Source organism: Triturus cristatus, chromosome 4_1 (genome assembly GCF_964204655.1).
Source record: "Triturus cristatus chromosome 4_1, aTriCri1.1, whole genome shotgun sequence".
NCBI lineage: Eukaryota > Metazoa > Chordata > Amphibia > Caudata > Salamandridae > Triturus > Triturus cristatus.
This window is the reverse complement of record NC_140585.1, coordinates 623,999,216-624,017,304: the sequence shown is the minus strand read 5'-3', so window position 1 is coordinate 624,017,304 and position 18,089 is coordinate 623,999,216. Positions and strand designations below refer to the sequence as shown.

Sequence of the window (18,089 nt, the reverse complement as noted above, 5' to 3'; positions counted from 1 at the left end):
ATTTACCTAGTGTGCTGACCATTTGAACAGCATTCATAGCGTCCATGCTTTCAGGCTGCCCAATTTCTTGCAAGAGCTCTTCAATGTGGCTGCATACCCCTCCCTAGGTGAGAGCAGCTCCTGAAATTAACAATATCCAAGGCAAATAAATTACCCAATGCACATTACTCTCAAAGTTGTATAATGGTATTAGACCTGGCATCCTTGGCATGGTATTCACGAAGACATTTTACCTTCACTCAAATTTACTGAATTCATTTTTGTTGGCTGTCGGATTCTGAGCACCTAAAAGCGCGTGTGCTCTCTCCCTTAAATATGGAAATATTGGTTGTTAGCTATTTGACACAATAATATAAGTCCCTAGTAAATGGTACTAAGTGTACCCAGGACCTCAAATATGCCAATAAGGTATACACCAATGTCATCATGTTTGGGGGAGAAGCACACTAGCTCTGGTTAGCAGTGGTAAAGTGGTCAGTGTCCCAAGGCCACAAAAAGAATTCAGCAAATAGAGGAGGAGGAAGGGAAAAGATTTGGGATGACTCTTCAGAGAGGGCCATTTTCCAACAATAGCATACATAGGTATGGTGTCCCTCACCTCTGACAGCACCCTCAGGATCATGAAGAGCATCCACTCCGAAGCCCCCTCGGATCCCAGCCCTCACCATATCCTAAGCAGAGCTGGCCCCTCCGTCGCACCCAACCTCTGCCGCACCATGAACTGCACCATCGAGTCTGCAAGCTTCCTGGAAGACTGGAAGCACGCAGAGACCAACCTCTCTGCACTCCTGGGTGTTTTCAACCATAAAACCCCTTTCTAGCAGTTATCTCTGAAAACAATCTAGAAAGTTCCCTTCTGCTTACACGTTGGCGACGTACAATCCTCTTTTGTATTTGTAGAATCAAGTTTGGTTTTCAATCTGGATTCATCAAGTTAGCCACACCTCACTACAATGCTACTTTCAAGTCACAGAAATAACCCTTGCATTGAAATGCCATTGCAGCGGATGCTTGGGAGACATTTTGTCTGCTCCTCTTTCTTTGACATTAGTTTCTTGCAATTGCTAAAAATCCACCTTTTCCATCTCAAATATCAATAACATTTTCACAATTTTAACTTAGGCTAATATCGGGTCTTTTAATATCTACTTTCTCAAGTTTCATTTACCCCCTTTCTGCTTGGAAGCTATCTATATTGTTTGACAGGTAACACTAAACTTCCTTGTAGAATCCTGTAAGATAAAGGTGCAGAGACACCATATAGCAATGTTAAGAACATTGCATTCCAGATATATCTACCTCTCATATCAAATGATTCTTATGCTGGAGAGATACTCAAGAGTTAGATTATTGTTGCTTAGATTGGAGACTGATCTGTCCCAGTTTCTAATACAGCATGTTTAGCTGTTCATTCTCCAAAGATCTATTTATTTATTACTATGAAATTGGATAATAATAACACCTGTAAAATTAACAGTGCGTTGAAACACCAAATCTGAATCAGGAATTGATGTAGAGAAAACAAACAAGATTGATTTCCATAATAAATAATGAATAACTTCAAACAGACATTATATATACAGTTTAATTCAGCCGCATTCATCTACATCAGGATCTAGTGTGAGCCTACACCGATCCTCCTCTGTACAGCTGTGCCTTGCATATGCATCGCTGTGATTAGCCAGTGCTGTGTATTAGGTGCATTGTGGAAGTTTGTCCTCAGTTTTATTGTGCAGTTAAAGTGGCTGGGTTAATACTGCGAATGGTAATTTCCAAAACAACCTGTTGAAATTAGTTTTGACTCAGCTGTGGAGTGTGTTGACTGCCTTCTCATCTTTTTGTGTCAAATATTAATGATCCCATGCTGGTTGTAAAGCACGCTTTTCCGTATTATTCTTTCCTGTTTAGACCTTTGCTGTCAAGATATTGCAATTAGAGCGACTGCTCGGGGCTGCAAGACCTGCCTGAACGCATAAAGCTGAAGCATGTTAAAATGCGAATCAAGTCCCCAATGTGAAATTTTGGCTGTCACTGAGGTGACAATAGAGATGTCTCTTCGATCCCCCGTGGCGAGCTTTATTTCTGTGGACCCCAGCTCATTCAGTCCAGAGATGAAAACACACGCCTACTCCTATTGACCGCTCAAGTTCCATTGATTGCTACCTGCGGTGACTGTACCAGTACTGACTGTGTTACAGCGCTGGGGTGAAAATGATCGCCATGGCTAGTCTTGCATGGTCTGACTCCCTAGTGTGAAGTACAAATGACCAAAGCCACGCCGTTGCTTTACTCGGAGATCCATCTGTGCAGTGTGGCTCTATTTACCCCCTGATGCGGCTAACTCGAAAGGGTGCTTTCGACATGGATACACTTTTCTGTCATTCTGTAAAATAAAATAAAAAACTCCACACAACATCAGAGCAGCCTTTTCAAGAAGCATTTTTTTGCTGGATTATTACAAACGCTACACGCCTTTTTTCGACTCTGAATTTCCAAATAAGTTTGTATCGGTGCTTTTGCATTTTGGTTTACTAACTGTATCAGTGACATGACAATAAGCAAGCTTTGACAAAGTCAGTTGGTTTGGCTTTGCATAGTGCATGCAAAAGACACTCACAAAAAAATGCCCCTTCTTTCGTAGCCACCCCCATTTTTTGGCTGAATTGTATTACTGGATTTTAGCCTCTGCACACTGGGACATTCCAGCCCAGTGCCCAATATATGTGCTCTAACCCCGAAAATATGTAGACATTGGCTAATCCCGATATTTACGTCTCTTATAGGGTCATAGTATAAAGTGAAGAACCTACACCAATGGCAGGGAAAGTTAAATGTCACTTGTGGACTGCAGTCCTTGTTGTGCCAGTCACGATGTGTGAAAAAGGAAATATACCTTCAGACCTACCATTGCTACATGACTGTTGCAGTATAAACCTACAGTATGACCGGTTAAAATAACCCTTTTTCACAGGTGAAAACTTCCCTTTTAAATATTAGTAAGTCACCCCTATGTAAGCCTTGTAGCTCACAAGGAATGGTGTGTGGTATTTAAAAGTGGGGCATGCAGAAAATTAATGTTATCGTGTCTTCGGGGAGGGAGTTGGGTTGGTTTGCTTGGGTAGCTGGGGGGGGGGGAAGGAAAAAAGTTGATCCCAAGTGGGATACGATATAACATGTGTGACATACTGCTACAATCCTTGGGAGAACTCTGGGGACGGCCTAAGTTGTTGTACAGCGATGCCCGGCCTCCGGGATGTGGGATAAGCTGTTGTGCTGCGGAGCCGTGTTGTGGTATGCTAGCCAGCCTCAGGGTTGTAGGCGTATGGTTCTGTATGTCGGTTCAGGTCATTTGATAATAAAGAAATAAATTTTTAAAAAAATTTAAAAAAAATTAATGTTACCGTGTCCCTTCAGTGAAAAGGCCCTAAATGCTATTTTCACTGTGGCAGGGCTAGCTGTCCTATGTAGAAAGCAATCATTCAATCAATAAGGAATTATAAAGGGTGGCTAATTACTGAATAATGTATCCATGCGCTTGCAGGTCCCGGAGGCTTATTCGGAAAAGCCAGGTCTTGAGGTCTATTCGGGATCTGGAGGTGTGCGGGGAGGCTGTTCCAGGTCTTTGCTGTGATGTGGGAGAAGGAGTATACCACACTTCTGCTTTGGTAGATGCAGGGAGTATGGGCAAATGAAAGGGAGGAAGAGTGTAGTCTTCTCAACGGTTGGTGGAAGTTAAGGTGGTGCTAAATGTATGCAGGTCCTTGGTTGTGTAGAGCCTAGTGTGTGTGTGGGAGAGCATCTTGAGTTTGCATGTCTTCGTACAGGGAGCCAGTTGAGTTGCCTGAGGTGGGGTGTGATGTGTGTTCATCAGGGAAAGCAGAGGGTGAGTCTGTCTGAAGCATTCTGTACTGTCTGAAGTCTCTGTAGAAGGTGTATGGTGAGTCCTACATAGAGAGCGATGCCGTAGTCCAGTTAGCTGGTAATGAGGGCATGTGTCATGGTGCATTTCGTGCGTATGTGTAGTTATTTGAAAATCTTATGAAGCATGCACAGAGTGAGGAAGCAGGTGGAGGAGACGGTGTTGATCTGTGATTTCATGGTGAGCTTGTTTTCAATGATGATTCCGAGGTCTGTGGTGTGGTCGGAGGGAGTGGGTGCAGGTCTTTTGTCTGACGGTCATCAAGAGTCATCCCATGCGTTGATGCTGTTGCTGCTGTTGCCAAAGATCAGTACTTCCATCTTGTCTGTATTCAGCTGCAGGCAGTTGTTCTTCATCATATTTGTCATGCATCTGTGGAAGTTGGTTCTGGTTGTGGTGGGGTCATTGGTGAGCGAGAGGATGAGTTGAGTGTTATCTGCATAGGAAATTATGTTGAGACCGTGGGATCTGATTGTTTAAGGAACAAAACCTAATTCTTTCCTCTTGGAAGAAAACCATGGACTAGCAATATTGACCTCTTGACAAAACCACTTGTTAAGTTCTCCTACCATAGTCCCTACTCCGAAATTCTCTTCTAGAAAGGTGATAGCAGTAAATAAATACAGGGCATAAGTGTAGCTAAACAAGGATATGAGACAGGGTTAAAGAGAATATCAGTCATGTATGAGCTAAGGCATAATGATGAAGAGGGCATCCAGACATTAAAAGTAAAGAGAAAATCTGAAGCAGTATTGTGGAGGACAAAATTATAAGAGGAATAAAAAGAGAACATTTGAATCATCACAATTAAATTGGTACTATGATGGATAAAGGTGATAATACCATAGATAGATAATGTTTATAGAGAGAAAATAAAGTATCAACACAGATCATTAGGTAGACCCTCACTGATGTGTTTAGAAACTAATAACAGAAAAAAACTTAGAAAACACAGAACCAGAGGAGAGAAGTGTAAAAAGAATACAAAGGAATGTACATTGGTGTACAGTATAAAAATAAAGAAAGACCAGGTATTTATTGTATGTACAGACAGAAGATAATTAGTGTGTTAGGAAAAAGGTTGTTAGTTGAGGGGAGTGGAACCCTTCTCAAGCAGCAACCATAATTCTTTTCCAGGTAAATTCACAGGCAACCCTAAATTAACCTGTGCTCAATCCTCTGATGGCTTGGCAAAGAGCAGTCAGGCTTAACTCAGAGGCAATGTGCAAATATTTGTGCAACACTACAAAGAGTAACACCATGAAAACACACCACATAAAGAGCCCATAGCAGAGTTAGAACAGATAAATAAATAAAGACCAAAACAACAAAAATCCAATCAGTAGAACCTGAGCTATTCAATTTGAAAGAGTTTATTAAAAATAGTGCCAAAAGGAGTAAAAACACTAAATGTGGATATCGGTTGCGCAGGACCGAGATAAAGTCACAAATTCAGGTAGACCGCGATGAAGCATGGACCGGATCAGGGACCCAGTTTGGCCAGCTGAACAGAGTACCATGAATCCTGGTTTGCAGAGCATTGCAAGGATTTGCATCTATGATGCATTGCACAGCCAAAGCGATGTGTCTGTTCCAAGATGCCACGAAGCTGTTGTGCGAGGTCCTACTGCATCGTCATCGAGATTTCGTTGATGAGGCCTTGGGTTGCAAAGTTCGGAGTCGAGGATGTGTTGTGCAGTCGGGGTCATACGTTGGTTCCAAGGTGCTGCGAGGCTGAGATGTGGAGTCTGTAGTCATCAAGGCTGCTGCCAATGAGGGATGTGATGGCCTGTGCTGAGGATACGTTGTGCAGCGGCGGTTCAGATGTGGCCATGCGATGCAGGTCTTTGTTGCAGTTCCGATCCATGCAGCAGTGGCAATGTGTCGGTTCTGCTCCGGTTTGCGCTGTACAGTGGAGGAGATGCGTAGATTCCCCTGGATCCACAGAGGCTGACTGAGCACTTTAGGCCCTCTCTAAGGGTCCAGGCCTGGGGTGGCATCAGTTGTCAGGGTAGACTCACAGATGGCAGGTCCAGGTGCAGGTGTAAGGATGTTGGAGCCTTCTGTCCCTGCGGCTCAAGTCAGTAGGCCAGGCAACTAGCCTTTGGAGTCACTCTGGGGTTTGGGGTTCAAGAGGTGGAGGTCCAGTACTTCTCACCCAGGCCACAGGGCAGCAGGTCAGCCCAGCAAGGCAACAGCTCAGCAATGCAGTAAGCCAGTGGGGCAGCAGTCCAGTAGCAGCACAGCAATCATTCTTCCTGGCAGAGTTTCCAGAGGTCCAGAAATGTACTGATGAGTTAGTGTCTGCGATCAAGTATTGATATCCAGTTGTATCTTTGAAGTGGGGGAGAAGCTTTTAGAAGCTTCCCTTGGAAGTCCCCAGGCATCCTGCCTCACGTGTCCTGGCTCCAGACTAACTACAGGGGGTATGCAGCCCTTTATGTGGAGGCAGGACACAGCCTATTCAAGTGTAATTGGGGCTGTGCCCAGCCCTCCCATCCTGCCAGTGATGGCCCATCCAGGCACCTCTAAGTTCCCTATTTTGAGTGGCTGTCTATGAGGAATACACAAAGCTCAACTGTCAGCTACACGCAGTCATGTGACCCAGGTACAGGCTACAGGCACTAAATGGTTAAGACACAAAAATGCCAACTTTCTAAAAGTGCCATTTTCAAAATTGTAATTTGAAATTTGCCTTCACCATAAGTTAGGATGCTTCATTACCATTCCAAAGACACCAAATATGAACTGACTACCTGCTCCCATTTGAAAATGACAGTTCATTAAAGCTAAAAGGTAACTCCAGTGTTAGTGTATGTAGGAGACAGGACTTGCAGTAGTGAAAACAAATTTAATGGGTTTTCACTACCAGGATATGTCAAACTTAAAAGTGCCCTGCACCCTACCCTCTAGGCTGTCCCCTAAGGATTACTTATATGTGCCAAAAGGGAAGGTTTGGGCCTGGCACAAGGTTTATTTTGCCAGGTCGACATGGCAGTTAAACTGCACACACAGACTACAATGGCAGGCCTAAGACGTGTTTAAAGGGTTATTTAAGTGGGTGGCACAATCAGTCCTGCAGACCTACTAGTAGCATTTCATTTACCAACCCTGGACACATGCAGTGCCACTTTACTAGGGGCTTACAGAGTAAATGGAATATGCCAATTAAGTATAACCAAATATTAAAATGTTGAGTGAGCACATGCACTTTGGAATTGGTTAGCATTGGTAAAGTGTGCAGAGTCCTACGGCCAGCAAAAACAAGATCAGCAAAAATGGAGGAGAAAGGCAAAAGGCCGAGGGAAGACCACCCTAAGGCTGACACTTCTAACAGAGGGACGACCCACAATGTATTTTCTGTTCAGTGAGTCCAGTGAAAGTTTGATGGGAGAGGAGGAAAAGGAGAATGTGCCTTGAGGAGCAGAACCTGAAGGAGAAAAGAATGTGTCCCAAGACTGAAACATAATGGAAGGCTTGAATTAGGAAAGACTTTATAAGTTTTACAAATATCGAATTAGGGCTTCCCAAATAAGTAAAAAACAGTAGCAGCCTGATAAAAGGACCCGAGAAACAGCTAGCTGAAAGACAGTATGATGTGAAAGAAAAAAATTCAGAATTGTAAAATCAAAGCAGTGGGAAAATGCTCTGATACTGTTACGTTTTTTAGAAGGAAAAAGAAGAAAAAAACAGATTTGATAAAAGAAAATCAATTAACTTGTCTCAGGAGAAAGCAGACTCTTATAGATCCATTTTAGAAATGCAGTAAGTGCCGAAATGACCAGCTTATAAACCTGAGTAGATTGACATGTCAGGATAGATGTAATGAAGAAGTAATTAATGTTATCAAAAAGGCATCTGGATGAATAAAAAGGTTAATGATGAAGGTTTGGATGTACTTTGTCGTCTTGTAATGTTGAACATATAGCACATTGACCAACAAATGAGTTTTTCTCCAAGGCCATTCAACATTGTACATGTGCTTACAGCTTCATAACGCAAGCCTTTGATACATGAACAAGCATTACAACTATGGACCTAGCTTGAAATTACCAGACAAAAAGCAAAATCTTGCAAGGATTCTGGCATACATTGTAGAGTTTCGACAGCTATGCAATTGAGTTGCTTCTAAAGACTTATTCCGAGTACTCTGGTCTCCTTTGTCTTTTAATTCATTGCTGTGTAAGGGGAAGATACACCTCTAATAAAAACAGAACACAATATAAATAACTGCACAGGTGATTAATACTATTGTTTTTCATAACAATAGTCATATACCACAAATAGCTGATGCGATGGCAAACATGATTACTTCTGATTTGTTGGTATGGATATTTACATTGCAGGCACATTAGGAAAGGAATTTTATGCTGTCTCTGTCTCTTTCCTTTGCACATCTTTAGAAAATAACATCCTTGCTAAACCCTTTTCACGATAAAGATGCCACTTGTAAATCTTATAGTGGAAAGTAATAGGATATTTTATGGCCCCTAATGTCCCCTGATTCAGTCATTTTAGCCTGCAGTAGGCCACAGTGGCACGATAGACACTATCACTGCAGAGACTTTCAGAGGCAGTGTCATTCTGCTTATAAGCATGTTAAGTGATTGTCTGCCATTGAATTGATACAAGATGTGATCCTCCTCCCCATATGTGACGCAATACTGCCTGGGGCCATTAATATTAAATGCTGCCTGGGCTATTGATGTCCAATCATGCCTGTGGCCTTTGAGGCTCATTATTATTGCCTAGTGCTCTAAGGATCTTTAATGCATTGGGCCAATTGAGGCCAATACAGTCTAAGATCTGCGTATATTGGTACAGGTAGATCTGTGCAGGTAGGTTCCTCTTTTGTGCTGGTTAGTGTGCATGAGTTTTGTATTGCTTTGTATTGTATTTGGTATTTTTTATTGAGTGCATGCTTGCCTAAGGTTTCATGGCACCGAAGGAAATAAAAAAGACGTCAAATAAATATCTGTAAATGAAAATGATACTAGTGCCATGAATGTACTAGGGATGGGGAGCAAATGATTACAGTAGCTTGAAAAAATATGTTTTTAGTGTTTTGCGGAGGGGAAGCATTCGATATATTTTCCAAATATCATTGTGGAGCCGTTCCATTCTCTAGCAGCCATTATTGAAAAGGCTTTATCACTTAGGGTTTTGGTGCAGATTCTCATGATGGCCTGGTCCTGGGCGGCCAGGTCTCAGAGCTCTATGGAGCCTGTAGAAGATGAATGTGGCTATTAAAACCCGTGAGCCTTTAAAGAGATCTGACCTGATTAGATACTTTTTGATAGTTGAGCTGCAGTGAAAGCTCTTAGCTTAACTATTTTTAGATTAAAATAATGGGCCTTACCTTGAGGCCTCCTATACTTTCGCCATTTGCCTGCATATATGGTTAATATATTTGCCACTTTCGGTTGTATAATATCAAACAAATGCTCCTTATTTACTTTATATTCTAATGCTACCAAAATCCTAATAATAACTGTAATTTTCGTATGGCTTGAAAATGGGTTATTAGTTGGGGAGGACAAGTAATAATTCCAAAATCTTGTTATGTCCAACACAGAAGCTCAATAAATAAGCCTGAGCTCTACATCTGGTGGCTTGGCTTGGCTCTTGGAGGCTGCTATTGTGCAAGTCAAGGGTATGTTTGAGAAATGAGCAGTCTGTTCCCCCTCAACTTCACCGAAATGGTTCTGGGACCAATCACCCCTCCCACTGAGTTGGTGCCGAGCTGGCTACACAGGTACCCCAAGTAACATAGGTTTGTCTTCTCAGTTCCTCCCTTGACACTTAGCTAAAAATGGGCAAAATCTCGCCCTTGCACTTTAAAGTTAATACAATTCCTGAACTGAAAGGTGTCACAGACCTCACACCCTGACAAAAGGGCAGAGCCATTGTTTCTGGTCTGCGAGCACGTTACCACACCTCCTTAGGGGAAGCACTGTCGGTGGTGAGCTGCATGTGTGCTAATGCTACTGGAAGCTCAGGTAGACATATTTTGTTACATATGTATTAAAAATCCAAATTTGCAAGTGAATTGGGTGTGTAATAAACATTTAAAAAACATGTTAGATCATTCTAGGAGTTTTTCCAACCTGAAGACACGTATGATTGTATAAGGAACTTTAGTCTTTCTCATATAACAGCTACTGCCTTTTTCAGTGAAAATGGCTTTGTGTCTAGTCACTGTAGCTGCATGTCAACAATAAATTTGTGCAAGTACAACTTTTGAATACTATGCACCCTACCATGTGGACTTCAATGTCATCTTAGGGGTGAAATGTATATTCAAATATTAAACTACAATGCCTTTCATAGGGGTGACATTTGATATTTAAAAGTAGGGTTCCTTCCATCTATAAGGATTATTTTGAGGTTCATCTACAGATTTAAATGCAACAGTAGTCAGGCTGCACATAAAGGCCTGAAGACTCATGTTTTTTCTTGTCAGCCTAGTGGATGCTACAACATTTGCTGCAGTCCTCAGGTGACATTAAACTTTTCCGTGCTATTGGTGTATTTTCCTGCATCACATACTATGGACTTACTAGTTAAATTAAATATGCTTGCTGAAGGCCCTTGGGCAGATTACGAGTAAATGTTGGTAACAATTTCTTTGATTAATGATGCAGTATTACTATAATAAAAATAAGTATAAGAACAAAAAAAAATGTAGTGTGCTAATTTGGTAACTAGCCAATTGAAGCATGTTTTAGGGTTCAGAATCTACTAATGACTGGACAGAAGTACCCCAGTGTGCACAGATAAGATCCCACAAATACCAGTCATTAAAATATGGGGGTGACAACACAAAATGGGTATTTATTCCCAGCATACAAAATGAATATTTGTTTTTGTTTTTTTACAAGGAGCTCTCCATTTTGCTTCATGACTTAGTAAAACTAGATAAATATTGTATTTAAAATAGGAAATGATGACTCTCTGTGTAACTCTGTTCTTGCTGCAAGTGACCAAAAGGATCCTATTTTGTAAATATCTTTGAATGTTGGTTTGTCTTAATGAATCTATCCCCTGGCTTTACATTTTGGAGCTGGAGAGTTTCCTTCTGACTATACTGTGGAGAGGTTCCACAGAGTGCTGAACGACCATGTTGCTAAGGCTCACTAAGGCCTTGCCCGCCCTATATATTTGTCTAAAGGGTAATGCAACAGACCAAAACAAAACAGGACAAAACATTCTTGCGCACTGAGTCTCTCACCTGGAACATTCTGACTAAGTGGTTTTTTGAATGGATGGTAAAATTCAGACAGCAAAAGGAATGTCTGTATCTTTCTGAGATTTTTCAAAGATGTATCACATTTTACAGCAAAAGAGCACTCCTTCACACAGCAGTGAGATGTTTGATTCCTTGTCCCCATATAGAAAAGCATCCTGCACTCTTCATGGTGAGAAAGCATTATCTGCAGTTGCGACAAACTGTATGCACTCAGTCTTACCTGTGCCCTCTCCACCCACCAGCTCACAGCTTTGCCTCCCTCGAACGGACATAGTCAGAGCCGAAGTACATCATCATAAGTGGATTTATAGACCAGTGGTCATCAGCCAGGTTTCTGAAAATGCAACTTCCAGCCCATGAGTTATGGCACACAGTAATAATAGGAACCTGTTTTTATTTAGCAACACGTAATACTAAAAAGCTGCAATTCCCAAGTGTTGTCATTAAAAGATATTGTTACCCAAATCATGGTTGTCACTCTACCTACCTCAAAAACCCTGGCAGGCTGAATCTGCCTTTCCAGTGTTCATGCTCATGATCCTTAGAACAACGTTGTGTCAGTGGTGATCATTCAGCTTACTGAACCCTCGAGACAGATACAATTATATAATAACTTGCTTTAAACATGGTTCTTCGTACCGTGATTTTAACATTTCTACCCACTGTAAATAAAAGGTGTTATGCGACTCAATTGACCAAAATTGAAAGATGTGTGGCTGAATCAGCCTTATGGAGATCCGAACTTGTGATATGCAGATTACTTGCTGGTCGCATCTGCTGAGGCTTCCTGGCAGCACATTTTTTTTTGTTGCAGATTTATATTGCGCAAACTCGACCCGAAGGTATTGGAGCGCCTTACATGAGCATCAGTTACGTTACACAAGGACACATTCATTTTTTGGTAGGCATGGGCAGATTAATTGATTTGCCCAGAATCACAGGAATCTGATCTGACCCCAAGGCTTGAACCTGGTTCTCCAGCTCCAAAGTCGGCAGTTCTGGCCATAAGGCCACAACCTCTCCCCTACCTCTCAACCACATTCACATACTGAATCAAGCATTGCTACTGCTACGCCTCTGAGCAGAACAATCAAAAACCTATAGCCTCCTGTACTGCGGGAATACTGCTGGATCTCTGCAAGGGCAGTTAGAGTTCACCTGCAAAGGTAGAAACTTACAAAATATGACCTCTCCATGCTGCATTGGAGGCACAACTCTAGGAAAAACAGCTTCTTCGCTAGGCAGGCTATATGATGCCCGAAAATGTCTTCCACCCAAATACCACTTTAAGGACCATTGGGTGGATGATCTTGTCTGTGGTGTTAATTCAACCACACCTCCTGTTCTTTAATCCAGAGACAGGGTTGAGAGTGTCGATGGGTGGAGAATCAATATGCGTGGCACCAGGAGTGGCTCGTGCAGGTAAGAGCAGAAGGGCTGGTTGTGGGGGGAGTCGACAGACAACAACGAGATAATGTTGAATTTAAAAATAGAAAAACACTCACCTTGCACTCTTCGCATTGCCGACTCGATGTTTACTGAGGTTTACTTAAACAAGTGTTATTGCAAACATGACCATCACATATGATATGTTAATATGGACTACAATTAGAACTGTATTTCCCACCTCATGTCTTACTGAAATCACGTGTAATCATGTTAATAGCTAGAGATGGATGTCTGATAATATTCTTCTTTCCATCAAACTATTCTCGTGTAATAATAATTATCTCTTTTTTCACAGGAAGAAGATTCTGGCAAAAAAGGTATGGACTTCTTCTTTGGGAGGGAGAATGTGCATGAAAATGATAAATGTGTTCCTAATCTGCATGATTGTAGCGCTCTCTGTGTATTGTTTTGATTTTGTTGCATTGTTTTAGAATTGTTTCATGCACTATTGTGGCTTTTGGTGATACAGCCTTTTCCACGAAAAGCAGTTTGTCAAAATGTGCATTATTTCAGATTTCCACTAAGCAACTAGGAGAGTTGAAGAAAGGAATTCATTACCAAGTTCCTTTTTTGCATTATTTCAGTGCCTATGAAAACAGTGTAACATATCTTAAGTTTGAATCTGTGCAGAGCATACAGGTTAATTATATACGATTGTTCCTTTGAGTGTTCTCAGTACAGAAGTATGTTGCAAAACCGATTTGGCCTCTTTCAATTGCAATGGTCTAGTCAGGGGTCATTCCATGAACCAAGTTACAACACCCTTACCCTCTTTTTTTTTTAGTTTAAGAATGCTTTATTGAGAAATAAATATGAACAATGTGCAATAACAACAAACAAGTACTGATCTGGAGAACAATCCAAGTAAATGTAAAAGCAAGCATTAAGATACAATTTAACAAGCTGATAATAAAGAGATGCTAATAAACCCATTACAAGATTGGCAGGTTAGACATATCATATATAATATAAAATATGAGCAGAAAAAACTTGAATTGTAATACATACCTATAATGCTAAAACAAGTGCATTTTAATCTTTTTATAAAGGTACAAGGAAAGGGAAAGGAGAGAAGAAAACAAAGAAGAGACAAAGTAAAGGCATAAGAATAAGAAGGGAAAGGAAAGGGGAAAAATAGTGCATTATAAGGTTAAACCAGCGAGTACTTAACATCTATATAATATTATAAACGAATAGTAATTAAACAATTATATTTTAAGGAGGTTCAAAGTTACAAACTGTTGAGACGGGTCGATTTGTACATCTGGATAAAAATGAAGTAGGAGGTGACCATAATAGATCTTTTTTAAGTTTTAAAGGAGTGGATGTAGCGTGAGGTCGATCTAGCCGGTGATGATGACATAACAGGTTACACCAAGCCAGATAAGAACATTTAGCAGTATCTTTCCAATTAGAGGTAATTATTTGAAGAGCTAAGGCAAACAATAAGTCCACAAATTTTCCAATCAAACGTTGAGAAGCCCAGAGGGAGGAGGCACTGCCCAAAAATATATGTATAAAATCAAAAGGGAGAGACATGGATAAAATACCATTCATTTTGTACCAAATCTGCAACCAGAACTTTTTAACAAGAGGGCATTCAAAAAACATGTGAAAAAGATCACTTTTATCACACGTACATGATCAACAATTAGTATTGGGTGAAACTTTAAATTTATACAAACTTGTGGGTGTGATAAATAACCTGTTATAAAGAAGTAATATAGTGTTTGTGTTGTGCTTGCTGATGAGGATGATGCATGAATTTTGGTCCATATCAATTTCCAAGTATGAGCTGAAAACTCTTGATGTAACTCTGTTTCCCAGTTCTATTTTATGCTTTGAAACAGATTTAGAGGAAGTGAGCAATCAATAACTTATATATGTTGGAGGCCTTCAGATGTGTAGAGAAATCTAATGAGGAAAAAGAGGGCTGAATGTCTGTAGTTGGAAGAGTTTGTTGGGAAGTATATAAGAGGAGGAGCGGTCTAAGAAGTTGAAATTGAGAAACATATTTGTTAGATATTTGAAATGTTTCTTGTATCTCCAAGAAATCCAATAAATTGCCATTAGAGAAAAGTTGTCCAATGACAATAATGCCTTTATTAATCCATTCTTTCCACCCAAGAATCCGGTTATTTAATGAAATGTTTGTGTTATACCAGATTGGATTTTGTAAAATATTTTCAGAAGATGAGGATAAGGAAAAGATCAAAGGTTTACTAAGAACAATAAAATGGGTAAGTATGGGGGAAATTAGACCTCTTGGAGGTTGAGTAATCCGAATTACATCTTTGAAAGTAAAAGGAGAGAATTGGTCTTAATTGACCCCAAACTGTGGATGAGTCTATGTAATTGTTGGAGAAGGAAACCAAAATATGTTTCAATGTGAGAGCAGAGTGATAAGTTCTAATATTAGGAAAATTAACCCCACCAAGTTCTTTTGGTTGTTGAAGTCGAGCTAAAGTAATGTGGGGTTTCCGTTTATTCCATAAAAATTGAATTAAGGAACGGTTTATGATTTTAAAGAAATTAAGTGGGAGAGAAATAGGGAGCATTGACAGGTAAAAGTTAACAATTGGTAATAACATCATTTTGATCGTGGCTAATCTACCCCACCAGTAAAGAAAAAGGGGGGACCACCCATCAATAAGTGCATTAACTTTAAACATAATTTCATTCCTGTTGATATTAATAGTGTCCTTAATATTATTAGTGTGATGAATGCCTAGGCATTTAATACCTTTTGAATTCCATTTAAAACCTGAATCCTTAAACTTATGGAGGAGACAGAATTTATTCAGTGGTAAAACTTCATATTTATCAATATTCAATTTATATCCTGAGACAACTGAGTAAGTATTCAACAATGAAAAGAATTCCAGCAAAGACATAGTGTAATTTGATATATATAATAAAATATCATCTGCATATGCAGAGTATTTTATATTCAAATTTTTTAAATGAAAACCAGGAAAACTGATGGATCTACGAATTGTTTCTAAAAAGGGTTCTAGTGCTAATATGAATAATAGGGGAGACAATGGACAACCTTGCCTAGTGCCTTTGTGAAGAGGAAAGTATTTGGATTGTTTACCGTTGACCCAAATAGATGTAGAAGGATTAGAATATAATAATTTGATGTATTGGATAAAATGAGGACTAAAACCATGCAATTTCAGGGTGCCAAACATAAAGTCTCAGCTGACTTGATCAAAGCCTTCTCCGCATCTAGTGTTATGGCAGCTAATGGAGAATTAAATGTAGCAGCTAAATGTATAATATTAATAAAGGTTCTTGAATTGTCCGAAATAGATCTTCCTTTTAAAAAACCGGACTAGTGCATATCTACTAAACCAGGAATGATAGAGTTGATCCTAAGGGCCAATAATTTATCAAAAATTTTGCAGTCCGTATTAATCAATGAGATAGGTCTATAGTTGCTACACTGAGAAGGGTCTTTACCTTTTTGGGGTATTAAACATAGCATGGCTTGAGTAAAGGAACCCTGTGCACAGCTAGAGTCCAAAACATTATTAATAAGAGATAATAACTTAGGAACCAAAAGGAGTCTAAAATGTAAATAAAAGAGTATGGTAAAGCCATCAGGCCCTGCAGTTTTATCCTTGGGAAGTTGATTTATGGCATTTAATAATTCTTGTTCCGATAAAGGTGAATCTAGGGAAGATAAGTCTATGTTTTCATTAGGGTCTTTGGGAATTGACTGAAAAAAAGCATCTAGTTGTTCCGTGGAAGGAGAACATTCAAGGGTATATACGTTTTTATAATAATCAGAGAAGCATTCTAATATTTTTTAATCACTAATATGTCGGACCCCAGAGGCATCGGTGATGGCAACAATGTTAGATTTCAGTTTTTTAATTTTCTGGTACCTGCTTTATTACGTCCTCCCTACATCTTTGCATGAAAACAAAGAAGGGTTCAACAAGCATCGTCCCAAGATTTTTTGTTGTATTATAACTTGGATGTAATAAGTTTAGATAGTGTGTCGCTATTATTGGAGGAAAAATACTCGTGTTCCAAGATCTTAATCTGGTTTAAGAGTTGTTTGGAGTCTTTAAGAAGTCTTTTCTTTTTCCTAGCTACATAATTGATTATAAAACCTCTTGTAGTTAGTTTAAAAGCATCCCAAATAAAATTCATGTGTGTATCTGAGGGGAGGTTGTTTGTGAAATATTCTTGTGAAAAAGTAGTGAATTGATCTGTAAATTATTGATCCAATAAAAGGGAATTACTAAATCAACACAAACAGGTGTGTGGTCAGAAATAAGAATTTATCCTATTTCTGCATGTGTTACAATTTGAAGTGTATGTTGAGTAAAAAATATATAGTCTATTCTGGAATGGGACCCATGGATGGGAGAGAAGAAAATAAATTTCAAAACATCAGGGTGGAGTACTCTCCATACATCAATCAACCCTCTAGCAGAAATAGCTTAATGGAAAGTTTTATGCATTTGAGAGGGGACAAATTTAATTTGCGACCTACGATCTAAAAATGTGTCCATAAATTGATTGCAGTCACCCTCAACTATTAGGTTTTCTGAGGCATGAGAGGGTACCATAGTAGAAACATTATTACAGAACATTAAGTCTACTCCATTTGGTCAATATATATTGCAAATTGTAAATTTTATATTATTTATGCTCACTTCTAGGAGAAGCCATCTTCCAGCATCATCTTTAATTTCATTTATCAATTGAATGTTTAAAGATTAGTGAAACAGTAAAAGAACGCCATTTTTGTTGTGCACAACAGCAGAACCAATGACATTCACAACCCATTGTTTCCTAATAGAATTAATGTCCTGTTCCTTATGATGCGTTTCTTGTAACAAAGCAATTTGACATTTCAATCTTGACAGGTGGGTCAAAACTCTTTGTTTTTCAACCGGATTACGCATACCTTTAACATTGCATGACACCATACGTAAGTTACTCATTAAAATAAGAATAAGAAAAATGTAAAGTTTAAAATTGTAAAACTTTTAACATGACATAAATGAGTACTAAAATATATGCATGACTTAACCGACCCAAACAAAATGAATAGCAAACAATACAGGTCTGACTATATGTAAAAAGTAACACCCACAAAGCTTATATTTAAATAGAAGAGTTGAAAAAATGTGAGGCAAAAAATACAAGGATGAATAAAATAGTCAACAGAATGACCAAAATCGATCCGATCAAATAGGGAAAAGTAAAGAACCACAAGAACCTCATTAGAAGAGAAAAAGCTCGCCAGAGTAAGTTTTAAAAAGGGGGGGAAGGAAAGAAGAAAAAGAGCAGAGAGAAGAATTTGTATAGAAAATAGGAGAGAAAAAGGAGAACAAAATCTCCTCTGAGAGATATATTCAAAGAAGATGATGAAAAGCCGGAGGACTTTAGCCATAATGATCAGAGATAGAAAGGACATTACAGATGAAAAAGGGGGGGAGAAAAAGGGAT

General features: G+C 39.5%; 1 protein-coding gene across 4 annotated transcripts in view; it reads left to right on the top strand.

Annotated features, from left to right (window-relative positions):
• The window catches only part of LOC146855301 (synaptotagmin-1), a 4,118,085-nt gene that overhangs the window by 2,499,465 nt on the left and 1,600,531 nt on the right, over positions 1–18,089 (top strand). For all 4 annotated transcript variants that reach the window (XM_085652999.1, XM_085652997.1, XM_085653000.1 and 1 more), the window contains one exon: positions 12,913–12,934. The gene's annotated coding sequence lies outside the window, so the exon portion shown is untranslated. The remainder of the gene's footprint in view (positions 1–12,912; positions 12,935–18,089) is intronic.